The sequence below is a fragment of the Fukomys damarensis genome, unplaced genomic scaffold (genome assembly GCF_012274545.1).
Source record: "Fukomys damarensis isolate Sample0158 unplaced genomic scaffold, DMR_v1.0_HiC HiC_scaffold_29, whole genome shotgun sequence".
Taxonomy (NCBI): Eukaryota; Metazoa; Chordata; class Mammalia; order Rodentia; family Bathyergidae; genus Fukomys; species Fukomys damarensis.
Window position 1 is genome coordinate 20,702,073 of NW_022900941.1, and position 13,763 is coordinate 20,715,835.

General features: G+C 33.7%; 1 protein-coding gene across 2 annotated transcripts in view; it reads left to right on the forward strand.

Annotated features, from left to right (window-relative positions):
* Window positions 1-13,763, forward strand: part of Spopl (speckle type BTB/POZ protein like) — a 54,212-nt gene that overhangs the window by 7,447 nt on the left and 33,002 nt on the right. The window contains exon 1 of one of the 2 annotated variants that reach the window (XM_010606141.3): window positions 9,637-9,745. The exons of the other annotated variant lie outside the window; for it this stretch is intronic. The gene's annotated coding sequence lies outside the window, so the exon portion shown is untranslated. Of the gene's footprint in view, window positions 1-9,636; window positions 9,746-13,763 lie in introns of those variants that run through there. 2 annotated transcript variants of the gene reach the window in all.

The following is a 13,763-nucleotide window of genomic DNA, read 5'->3' on the forward strand; positions in this document are numbered from 1 at the left end:
AAAAAAAAAAAAAAAAAAAAAAAAGCTTTTAATGCGGAATAGGCACACACTAATCTGAATTTGTGCTATCTGATTCAGGTATATCTTTTAAAATGTGAAGATACTTCTTCATTTTATCAATGGCATTTGAAAACTGGCTTTAAATTAGATGGTACTGGGGTGGAAGTATTTAGTTTATGCTTTAATTATTTTTTTTGTTTTTTTTAACAATGTCATGCTGTGTCATTCATTCAGCCTGACCTTGGATTCACTATGTTGCCCAGGCTGGTCTTCAACTCATTGGTGATCCTCCTGCCTCAGCCTCCTCAAAACAAATACAAATTGTATCCCAAATACAAATACAGTTGTATCCCAGCATACCCCACTTGGTTGATGTTTTAATGTTGTTAGTATTTTTTTTCACTTGCCTCATTTATTTTCACTTGTTTTTTCTGTCATTTCCCCCTAAGTCTTTTACCATCAAAAATTTATTGAAACCAGTATTTTTTTCTTAGCCAAGTATCATCAGATTTATTTGAAAATGGGTCTGTGAAATTGAAAACTACAGTGTAAAGATACTGTTACACTGTTTTCTCATAGATCTTTTTAGTTAAAAGGAAAGACATACCCTTTTTACAACACTTGTGCCAGATATTATGTCAAGTGCTTTAAATATTTTATCTCATTTATTTCTATCATTAACCCTTGAGATATAGATACTTTCTTGAATTGCAGTTGATATTCATTACCAAATGTATCACTATTGTATGGACCCAAAAAAAAGTGCACTGTGAATTACAATTGTTAGATATTTAATTTCAGAAATGTTAAAATATAACAAAATGGGTGCTTTACAGTTAGTGGAAAGTGTAATTCATGGTTATCACGCAAGATCTTCAAAACATGAAATAAAATCAGGATGGATTTATTTTCTTTTACTTGAAAGCTTTTCAGGCAATATAGCAAAGATAAGGACATTCAAGCATCCTGCTATTTAATTGCTTTTTGACTGAGGCAAGTTACTTAAAAGCTTAGTTTTCACCTCTCTAAAATGGAAATGATAATGTTACCACCTCATAGAGTTATGAGAAATGAAAACTGAGCTATATTTAGAGTAGTGCTTTCCATCTATTTAAGTGCTTTTGTATATCTGGTTCATTAAAAATAGTGATTCTGTTTGTGATCTAAGATATGTCAGCATATGATTACTTAAAAGGAGAAAAAATGACAGTCAAGTGATTCATAATATTTTATGTGCACAGTGAAGACTAAAGTACTTTATTGATTTGTCTTTTAAAACATAAAACTGTAGTCTTGGCACTTGATACCTAAATTATATTTTTATTTTCATGAAAAATACTGTTTAAAAAGTTTAGCTGGGCCGGGCATAGTGGTGCACGCCTGTAATCCCAGCACTCAGGAGGCTGAGGCAGGAGGATCTTTGTGAGTTCGAGACCAGCCTGGACTACATAGTGAGTTCCAGGTCAGTCTCAACTACATAGTGAGACCCTGTCTCAAAAAACAAACAAACAAAAAAAAGTTTTGCTGATATCTGACTTTTCACCTTAGTTGTGACTTACTTAATCAGAATACTGATGAGCCATGATGACATATTGAAATCCTGTGATGTGTTTGAGATATCTTTCAATTTCATAAGGAACTCATTCAGGATTATTTTTAAAGAGTTTTAATATTAGAGACACATGTTGTAATTGTAGTTAAAACACTACTTCTGCAATGTGTAGAATGTGGAGGAAAGGCAATACTGAGGCAGTTCTTTCTGTAATGGTTTTATAGGAACATAGTTTTCTTTATTCATATTAAGTCCAAAATCTTGTCATGTGTCCCTGAAATTAAAGTTAGGTTAAGACTTCTGAACTTGATTTTTCCTCATTCTCACTTTTTTAGTTTTTCCTAACTTTTTTCTATTTGGGGCTTGCATCATTCACTTAGTTCACAGATAATTATTTGCCGACTATAATAGTGAAATGAATTAGAAATAGTTTTGAACTACAAGAACTTATTCTTTAGGAGTTAATAATATTGTGTAGTGACTGAGTATTTAGGCGTGGTACTGCAGAATTTATGTCCTCTTTTTTTAATAGTAACTGCCATGCTGGGAGTAGGTGGGTACTTCTCAAATATTTCTGTGAAGCCTATAGAGAAGAGTGAAACTGTGGCAAGTGGAAGGGAGGTGAATATCTGAGTGTGTTCAGGTTGGTGATGGGGGGAAAGCTTGGGTGTTAAAATTCTTTTTAAATTAGTATTTTGTCATATTTGTATTTAACTTTTGCTTTCTATTGCCTTTTTTGTTTGTTTGTTTGTTTGTTTTTTGGTACCAGGCATCGAACTCAGGACCATGCGCTTTTTGAGGCAAGCGGTGGAACCACTGACATAATCCCCGGCCCTCTATTGCCTTAATGTAGACTTCTTTGTTGTAAGACAAAAATGTTTTAAATTAGCATAACGGAAGATTTTTTAAAAATATGTCTCTGTTTCAGGGTGGAGGGTGTATGGCACTAGGAACAAGATATTATTATGAACTTCAAGGCATTAGGTCTACTTTTTTTAATATTTTCTTTTTAGTTTTAGTAAACTTTTGAAGTATAACATGCGTTCAGAGATATGCACAGGTTAACATATGACATGTACAATCTCAGGTCTGACTTCTTACCCTAAGTATGTGATATAGTCATGTTATGTGTAGCAGTAGCTTATTCAATCCCAAGTCCATAGTATTCCATTGTATGACATCATTTACATATTGTAATTTCTCCATCCTACTCTTGATAGATAGGTTGTTTATAGTTTGCAGCCATAATGAATAGGACCCCTGTAGAATATTCTTGTATATTCCTGTATGTGCCTTTTACTGCATGTGTGTACACACATGTATATACACACACACATGTACCTATATGTCTTCCTAGGGAATTTATCTTGTATGATTGAGTTGTGTATACACATATTGTGTTCACTTTTAGTATGTATACCCAGTGATTTCCAAAGTACAGTAAACCAATTTAAAATCTCATGAATAAGTGAGAGTTCTAGTTGTCCCACATACTGTAACATTTACTTGATGTTGTGTCTAATTCTTAAGCCATTCTGGTGGGTATAAATTGTGAGTAGGAAGTTTTCTCAACATAGATAAACATGATTCCTTTACTTATGAACCCTTTCTTTGTACATTCTTTGAAATGTTAAGCAACAGTTGAATAGAGACATATACATTTTCTTAAACCCATAAAATGATGCTGGTGGCCAATTCCAGTTGATAAGATTCTGAATATAAAGCGAATTAAGTACTTGAAGAAATAATGAAAATCATAGCTTTCTAGTGTAAGTTTACTGACTTTTGACAAATGGTGCATATCTGCATTTACTAAACATAGAACAGGTTTTCAGATTTCGTAAGCTGATTAAAATTTTTGGAGGCTTTTTTATTTTATTGAGTAAGCTGTATCATTGGCCCAAAGTTTTAATTACACAATGCTAGAATACACTTGCTCTTATTTGACTGACTACCCAGATGGTGGGTTGTGTTTGTTCTTGATTCTGTAAGTTTTGCTACCCTTTAAATAAAGGAAACACTATCGATATAACGGATTACTCAGTTTTCAGAATTTGAAAGTAATGTTGAAAAGAAAAAAAGATCTATTGAAAATAAACTTTACCATGTGCTCACAGCTTGCTGTAACTTTTATTTGTGAAATTTTAAAAATAAATTTCACTGACCATTTCAAAAGAATCTGGGTTAAAATTTAGGAATCTCCTAACAAATTGTGTTCTATGTATCATCTTGTTTCATTTATTTTCATTCCTTTTTTATCCCCCCTCCTTTCTACTCAGCAACTATGTGGTAAAAATATTTTAAGAATTATGCCATTGTAATATTTATGGATATGCAAGGTGTAATGGAATAGAAGTACAGAAGTACTACAACCCTTTATCTGAAGGTTTGCTATTTTGTCAAACTTTATTTACTAGAAAGTCTTTAACTTAAGAGGTTCTAAAGGTTTTTCAAGGCTCTCGGTCCTGCTTTAGTTTGAGTTAGTACCAGTTATATTTTTTGCCCCAACATCCTGCCTGACTTAAATTTGTATTAGATAATTAATTTTAATGAAATATTATTTTTAGTTGCATTAAAATAAGCCTGAGTGGATTTGATAAACTTTCTTATTTTAACTTCCAGGTTCTTCCCTGGTCTTTGTGATATATAGGATGCATATAACAGTGATAAGAGTTTTGAATGGTAAAATCTGAAAGTCATTGACTAAGTACACTTTTTCTAACTTTTCCTATTTACAATGTAACCAACACTTTAATGACATATTTGAGGGATCCTTGTCATTGGAAGTGAGCTAGGACAGTGATGATTAGGGGCAGTTAAGTCCTTCTGAATGATTCTAAGAAATATATTTGATGATCCTGCCTTTACCTGGCCACTTGGCATGAACATAGAATATACTTATTGCTTGCCAGATTCTTGAAGCCCCCAGGAGAGAGCAGTAGATGAGATCAGTGGGAAATGATGTTGTGTGAACTGAAACAGTGGTTAAGCAGTCTCACCATAAAACATACTCTTTTTTTTTTTTTTTTTTGATGTTTTCAAAGACAGGGTCTTGCTGTGTAGTCCAGGCTGGCCTTGAACTCTTGGCAATCCTCCTGCCTCAGCCTCCCGAGTGCTGGGATTACATGTGTGCACCACCATGCTCAGTATATTAACTTTTTAAAATAAAGCTTTGTATCATGGTACAAATATTCTTTACTCTTCACTTTCCATTTATGGTCCTCTTGTTATGAATATCTTTAAACACTTAGGAGGAAATAAAATTTCTAATTTCATTAAATTTAAATTTTAAGTAGGCACATATGCCTGGTTACTAATATATTGAAGACAGTAGCCTGAAAGCTCTGGCTATAGTATTTTCACATGTAAATTTACAATTAATTATTTTATTATTTGGTTAAGAGTTTTATTTTGAAGCAAATCCTTTTGAGAGCAGTTAGTTAAAAAACAGAAATATATATTTAATGATAGCACATCCTTATGAAGTTGCTCTGCTGCTGCTGCTTTTCTAGATTTTCTACACCATTGCCCATCATTTGAAATAATGGAGCAGACAGTGGATGATTAGACTGATATGGAGTAGAGGAGTTTACGAGGTGATGTGGTAAAAGAACAGGGAATGAAATGTTAAGCATGCATGGTAGGGAGTGTTTGAAGTGATTGTGAGTTTGAGATTTGATAAGGGAGGAAGTAAACATAGTAGGGATAATAATGATAAATGAAATAGTCAAGAAAGTATTAGTAATAAGGTATTGCTTGATGACAGAACAAGTTCTGTTATAAAAAGATAAGCCAAGGTTTATTTTTAGAATTGGTCGAGCTATTCATTAAGTTCACTTTGGAAGAGATTAATAAAATGTTGAGTGAGTGAGATTATGCAGCTTTGTTGTTGGTAGGTTGAAAGTCCACAAGTGTGAAATTATCCTAGATGATGGGAATATTGAAGACTCTGAAGGAAGACACATGCCAAAGTCCTCAGTAAGAAAGTATGATTAGAAGAGAGGTGAACAGGTGATATAGCAAGAAAGAAGAGGATAAGAGCATATAACATTTACGTCCTGCAGTTGCTGAACATTTGTGATAGGATGAAAAAGTGAGCAGTGGTACCTGAAAAGGTACAAAAATTCTTGTCTGGGCTCTGTTTTTAGATCCTTCGTAGTGTAAGAAAAGAATACTTTCACAATTCTACTTTAACTGCTTTAGTTAGATATTTGCTTCTCTGGGCTTACTTTTGTAACCTTTGTTTCATCAGTGCTTGACCTATTTAGTTGTTTAATGTTCAGTAAATGCTAGACAAATATGAAATTGTTTCACTGCCCTCAAATTCTGAACAAGGAGCATATTATATATATAAATATATGTGTGTGTGTGTGTGTGTTTTTTTTTGTTTTGTTTTGTTTTTGCCTGTACTGATGCTTGAACCTAGAGCCTCTCTCTAAGCTACGTTCCCAGCCCTTTATTTTTCACTTTGAGGAAGGGTCTGGTTAAATTGCTAAATAGATCAGGCTGGGTTTGAATTTATAATCCTCCTGCCTTAGCTTCTCAGACTGGTGGATTATTGATGCACCACTAGCTTCTACCGTATATACTTTTAAAAGTGAATGGAAAACTAGTAAGAAGAGCTCTTAATTTAATATTTTTTATTATGTAACTAATGAAACATTTATATTCAGCAGTAACATGAGAAATAATTTTTACAGAAATTGGTTGATGGCTGTATCTTGATGGATATGTAAGGATTATTGACTTGTTGGAGGACTGTTTGCTTCAGAGATTAGTGAAAAGGTATTGCAAAATTACTGTGTATCCTCCAGAACTTTTTCAACAATTAAGTAGCTCTAATACATGTCAATTAGTTAGCTTCTTTGTTTCCTCTCATTGGTGTATTAGTGGAGTCAATAACAGCTTGATTTTGGGCAGGATTAGTAAAGAAGACCAGAGCAGTACGAAGTAAAAAATTTTCACCATCCTTAAATGAAACAGAAGGAAAAGTGAAAGCAAAGGAGTTTAGTATGGTTTTATAAATAATTGGGAGGGTGGTAAGATTTACTCAGATGTTAGCCAAATTTTCCTGAAACAAAAGAAGTTGGGGAAGAATGAGGTGGGAGAAAGAGAACATTGTATGTTGGATGAAAGTTTTGGAGGTCAGATAAATTAGAAAATGCTACAGTAAATTAGTGGTTCCAGAACTAGCCACTAACTCTTTAGGAACTACCATAAGTACTTTATAGACTTAACTCCCTTTAGTACTCACTTTAATCTTTCTAAGTGAAGAATTACTTACTGCCTGAAAGTGAGAAAGCTGAGGGCCACAAAGGGAAAATAACTTGTGCAAGGATTATTAAAACCAATATATTCATGTTTAAAATTCAAAACCCTACATTTTATGTCTTGCTCTTACAGATATATTTCACTGAGCTTTGGCTATATTATATTCAACTGTGAAACAACATTCTGATAGAGATATAAATCATTTCCATTACTCCCTCAAAGGAAGTTCTCTCAAAGGTTACACAATTCTTAAGAGACGTTCCAGCTATCAGTCTCTTTTTCCAATTACACCTTCAAATCTTTCATTAAAAGGCAGATCAGATGGAAGCTGTTAGAGATAAGCAGTGTGAGAACAGTTGAGTTAATAGCTGATGCAATAGCTAATAACCCAAATGATAAAGTTTTAAAAGCAAAAATAATACCTCAAAAACTCTATTTTTTTTTTTTCTGGTACTGAGGATTGAACTCAGGACCTTGCACTTGCAAGGCAGGCGGCGGAACCACTGAGCTAAATCCCCGGCCCACTCTAAATTCTTTTTACAGAATTTAACTTTTCTCTCCTTCATAGTTTGTGAGATTATTACTATCTTGTAAACTAGTTATATCTTTGAGTTTCATATTGATACTTTTTTGCATAAAACTAATTTATTGAATCCTTTCTTTGTGCCATTGTACTGTTTATCTTGTATACCAGTGGTGGTGAACCTGTCGTATACATGCTGCAGCTGATTGTTTGTATCATTGAAAACTCTAAAAGGTTCTCCATTATTGTTCTATACATTCCCACTCAATACAGTAGTCATTTGAGATACTACCTTTTGTGTTACTTTTCTCACTGCTGAATCAAAATGCCTGACACGCAAAGTTAAAGGGGGAAAAGTTTATTTTAGCTTACAATTTGTAGAGGTTTCCAAGGCAAGGTTGCATGACAGAGGGGCATGACAAAGGAAGAGTTTTATGACAGGACAGGCCAGCAGGCAGGCAGTAAGCAGGAGCAGCAAGCCTGCCTCCCTCTCTCGCTTTATATTCCATCCAGGTTATAAGTCTGTTGATTGGTGCCACCTGCACTCAGGATAGGGCTTCCATTATCCGCATCTAGAAGTATGCTAAACCTTTTTAGTTATCACTTACCCTTAGTCCTAGTATCATTCTAGTCCAGTATCGCATACCCACAATCAAGCCACCTCCCACACCCCGCCCCCACCATGTGCACATGAGGCTTTGGGAGGACATAAGCCATAACACCATTTATTATTTCCACTTTATGAAAATTGGGCCTAAAAAAGCTCATATTGCTTAGGACTGAGCCCAAGTCTAGTATCAGAAACCAAACTCTTAACTGTAAAAATATTCTCTGGATCATTTGTATTGTTTTTTTTTTTTTTTTTTTTTTTTTTTTTTGTACCAGGGATCAAACTCGACCTTGCACTTGCAAGGCAGGTGATGGAACCACTGAGCTAAATCCCTGGCCCCACAAATTGTTTTCAGTACTTTGTTTTTGGAGGCAGTCAATTAAATTAATAGACTTTTGTACTTGTGTAACTCTTCAGCATTGGTTGACTTTAAGTGCAGTTAGTAAATCTTTGCTTAGTATCTTCCATGTTCTGTACCAGTTGTATATAAATGAAAATATGGTAATCACAGTGATTGGAAAAATAATACTTTGAGTCAAAATTTCTGGATTTAATTTCTGATTTGTTGGATTTTTTTATTTAAAACTCTTAAGACCTTATATCACATTGTTTTTCTGTGTTTAATTTTCTTTCTCTGTAAAAATCAAATCTGTGTGAAAGACATTCTTTATGAGAATGTCTTTATGAGAATGTCTTTATGAGAATGGGAGTAAATCATTTTACCAGCAAAAATGGTGGAGAACCTATAATTCATGTGCCACAGCCAACTGTGTGTTATTAATGAAAGCTCTAAAGCTGGTGCCTAGTATAGGGTACCCTAGTATAGGGTCATATGATGGTTAAGTTTAATGTACGTGATATTTAAAATGGACAGATTAAAATAAGATACCAATGCAGAAAAATAAGGTTAAATTACTGCTTGTTAATTGAAATAATTCTTTAAAGTGTATAGTGTTACACCATAATTAATAGAGCTCAAATTGGCTTTAAAAACTTAAAAATTGTGTAAAATTTATATTGCATAAAGTATGAAAAAATTAACCATGCACAAAGCAATTTCCGATGATTTATCTTTTATGAATTTTAAGCCATTGCTAAAATTTGCAAAACTTTGTTGGCCAGTGTCTTAAGTAGATTTGATTTTAGAAACTGTAGTGAACTTGAACGTAATATGCTGGTTTTGAGTATGAAGATGATCTTGTTCCTTTTATCACAATTATTCTGCATATATATATTTACATATATAATTTGGGTGACATCTGATTTTAGCAACTAGATACTTTTGCCCAAAAAATAAGGCCACCCATGGTGGTGCATGCCTATTATCCCAGTTAGTTAGGAGGCTAAGGGAAGAGAATCACAGGTTTGAGGACAGGTTAGGCAGCTTAGTGAGACCTGTTACAGAATAAAGTAAAAGAGCCTGGGGATGTAACTCAGTGGTAGAGTGCTTGACTAGAATGTATGAGGTCTAAGTTCAACCCCTAGTACTTCAGTAATAGCAAAAACAATAATAGTAACATCATTATTATTATAATTAAACAAATAATAAAAATGATATGGTCTGATAATAAAGTAATAGTAAATTTTGCCTGGAGAGCCTCCAAGAGCTAGTTCAAATTAGGACTTCAGGCGCTATCATTTTGTTGTCCTCATTTTCACAGGGCCTGCAATAATTTAGGCTACCGGGAAATATTTGAATGGGTTAATGAATGAAAGAATGTATAAATAAACATATCAATGATTGATTAAAAAACAGAAGATAACCAGGGAAGCTGTGCAACTTGGTATTGTAAGTAATCTTCTGGCTTCTAGCTAACCCACATATACTCTGTATAATTATCACTATATATAATTGTCACATAAAACTTAACCATTTATTTTATGGGGATATAGCAGTTAACATTGAAGCAAATGGGCTTATACTTTTCTTATTGTGCCTTGTGTACATTCTATTACGTAAGGAATAGAAAAATTGTACTTGTAGCAACTAGAATGACATATGTAAATATAATTATTTGTAAATGATGCTTTTTAAATATAGTAACTGAAGCTCTAGACTGCCAATTGTGTCCAACCTGTGGCCTATAGGCTGCTGGCCCTAATTGGCATACTGGATTGTGTACTGCTTTTGTATTACTTTTTGCATTACATAAGAATAAATAGAATGGTAAGTTACCATCCCACTCCCAATTCAACCTCCCACTGTAAATTGTGCCTGCTTTTAATTAGTTAGTGGCTTCTATTAACAAAGGTCTTTTTTTATTTCCTATAGACCATGTTATCCAACACTGTAATAGACTTGTTTCCTCCTTAAGCCCTCAATCTCCCAATTATTTGTTGTTAATTTTACTTATCAGGATATTTGCATATCATTCTGTAACCAAACTTTTTTTTCAGTCCATTCTAAAAATGTTTAAATAAAATGTGATTATAGCATTGCTTTAGAACAAAGTGGGATCACCCTGTTGAAAATGAAATGTAGTCTTGAAATGTAGTCTTACATGTGTTAAAACTTACTGGAAAATTTTCCAAGTGACAGACTCCTATGGATTCCCTTAGGTTTTTTTTTTTTCTTCTTCTTCAATTCAATATTTTTCTTTCTGTTTCATTTGAGTAGAGCTGTGGTCTTCAAAATGAACCACTATATTGAATGGGGTGCAAGATAATTTGTCAGGATTTTTAAAAAATTAAGTAACTTTACTTTTTATAGTATTTTTAATACTTTTAGTAGTTTTTAAAAATATATACTAGTATAATCGTACCTATATTTATAAATTAATGATATTTTCAAAATTTTTACTTATAGGAATATGCCATGTGCAGAACTGCAAGTAATTAATGTCTGAAAATGTTCTTTATTTGGCATTCGTTTGTGAATAAATTTGAGTATGGAATTTTTTTTCATTAACTTTATTGGTACATTTTAGGTATACAGTACAGTTACATTCATCATTGGAGATTTGTACCTTTACATGATATATCTTGGTTCTTATTTTTGCACATTCCCCTGCCCATCATTCAACCCCTCTACCCTCCCTATTTACAAAGACTTTGTTTCCATTTTTTTCATTTTCTCATATTTTTTCCTTACCCTTCTTTCCTTTCCTCTACCCTTATAAGCTCCCCATCCCATTTAGAGCTTTTCTTCCTATTTCACATTGTGTATTATACATTTTGATCCTTATTTGCACTTGTAGTTTCTCACACCAAAGAAGCTATTTGGTATTTACACATGTATGTTCTATGTATTTCACTTAAGAATATGGCCTCAGTGTGCATCCAGTTAGCTATGGATATCTCTAGTTTCTCACTCTTCATGTCTGAGTAGTACTTCATTTTATTACAAAAAACACACACACATCTTTATCATCTCCTGTTGATGGGCAGTTGAGCTGTTTCCAAGTTTTAGCCATTACATACTGTGTTGCTATAAATACAGATTCACATATATTGCTGTGGTAAGATTTTTTTAATTTTGAGGGGGGAAGATACCCAGCAGGGAAATAGCTGGATCAAATGAGACCTCTAATCCTAGATTTTTGAGATAATCTTCATATTGACTTCCATAGGTCTCTTCATTCCCAGCAATAAAAGAGAAGGGCTCCTTTTTCCCCACAACCCTGCAAGCATTTGATACTGGTTGATTTCTTGATAGCAGCCATTCTTTCTAGAGTGATGTGGAATCTCAATGCTTTTTTCATCTGCATCTCTCAAATGAACAGTGATGTTGAACATTTCGTATGTTTATTTGCTGATTTTACTTCTTTGAGAAATGTCTGTTCATTTCAGATTCCCATTTTTTAATTGGGTTTTAAAATTTGGGGGGGTCTGAATTTTTTAAGTTCTTTATATTTTCTAAATAGTAGTCCTTTGTCTGAAGAACAAGTGGAATAAAATTTTTCCCACATTATAGGTTGTCTCTTAGCTCTGTTGGTGGTTTCTCTTACAGTACAGAAGCTTTTTAATAAGATGAGATCCCCGTTGTTGATTCTTTATGCCAGTTCCTATGCTGCTCAGGTTTTGTTCATAGGTCTGTTAGTATTCTGATTTCTTCAAGAGTTCTACTTAATATATCTTCCAGCAAGTTTAGTGTTTCTATTTTAAAAGTTAGATCGTTGATCCACTTTGATTTTAGTTTAGTGCATGGTAAAAGATATGGGTCTAGTGTTAATCTTTGGCAGGTTGAAATCTGGTTTTTCCAACACCATTTACTAAAGAAACTTGTATTTTCTTCAGTGAGGATGTTTAGCTCCTTTGTCGAAGATGAGGTTGTTGAATGTGTCTGGAGTTCTTTCTAAATCTTCTAATCTGTTTGAATGATTCTTGGTCTATTTCTTTGCCAGTACCATGCTATTTTAACACAGTGGCTTTGTAGTATAGTTTCCTGTTGGGGATTGTGATACCACCTGTCATGTCTCTGTTGCCTAGGATGGCTTTTGCTATTCTAGGTCTCTTCTGGTTCCAAATGAATTTTTGTATTGTTTTCTCTAGTCCTGTAAATATACTGTTGGGATTTTAATTGGTATTGCATTGAATTTATATAGCAGTTTTGGAAGTATGGCCATTTTTACTATATTGGTGCTTCCTACCCAGGAACTAGGATTGCCTTCCCATTTACTTATATTCTCTTCAATCTCTTTTTTTCAGAGTGTTGTAGTTTTCAAGGTAGAGGTCTTTTGCTTCCTTTGTTAGATTGATTTCTAGATACTTCTTTTCTTTATGCTACTGTGAAAGAAATTATGTCCGCAATTTCTCTCAGCAAGTGTGATATTTGTGAACAAGAAGGCTATTGATTTTTGAGTGTTGACTTGTACCCTGCTACTCTGCTGAATCTGTCAATTAAGTCTTAGTCTTTTAGCAAAGATTTTTGGGTCTTCTATGTAAAGTGTCAAATTGCCAGCAAACAGTGACAGTTTAACTTCTTCCTTTCCTATCTTTGTTCCTTTTATTTCTTTCTCTTGTCTAATTGCTGTGGCCAATGTTTCCAAAACTATATTGAACAGGAGTGGTGATTGATAGTGGACATCCTTGTCTTGTTTCTGATTTTAGCGTGAAGGTTTTCAGTTTTTGACCATTTAGTGTGATGTTGGCTGTTGGTTTATCATAGATAGCCTTTATCAGGTTGAGATAAAGACCATCTATTCCAGTTTTCTGTAGTGTTTTTTTTATTATGAATAGGTGGGATTTTGTCAGATGCTTTTTCTGCATCTATTGAGATGATCACATGGTTTTTGCCCTTGATATTCTTAGTATGCTGTATTACATTTATTGATTTACATATTTTGAACCATCCTTGCATTCCTGGGATGAATCCCACTTTGTCAGGGTGTATGATCTTCTCAATGATCCTCTGTATACTGTTTGCCAGTACCATGTTGAGAATTTTTGTATCTGTGTTCATTAGTGAGATTGGCTTATAGTTATCTTTTTGGGTTGGGTCTTTCACTGCTTTTGGAATCAAAGTAATGCTTTTTTCCAGGAATGAATTTGGGAGTATCGCTTCCCTTTCAGTTTCATTTGAGAGTTGCAGAAGTAGTGGAATTAGCTCTTCCCTAAATATCTTGCAGAATTCAGCAGTGAAGCCATCAGGACCCAGGCTTTTCTTTTTCTTCTTTTTCTTTTTCTTTGTTGGTAAAGTTTTAATTACATTTTCAATTTCACTGATTGTAATTGAGGTATTTAGGCTTTTTATATCTTCTTTGTTCAACTTTGGTAGTTCATATGTATCTAGGAATCTGTCCATTTCTCTGTATTTTCCATTTTATTGGAGAATAGGTTGTCCAAGTAGGTATCAATTATCTTCTGGA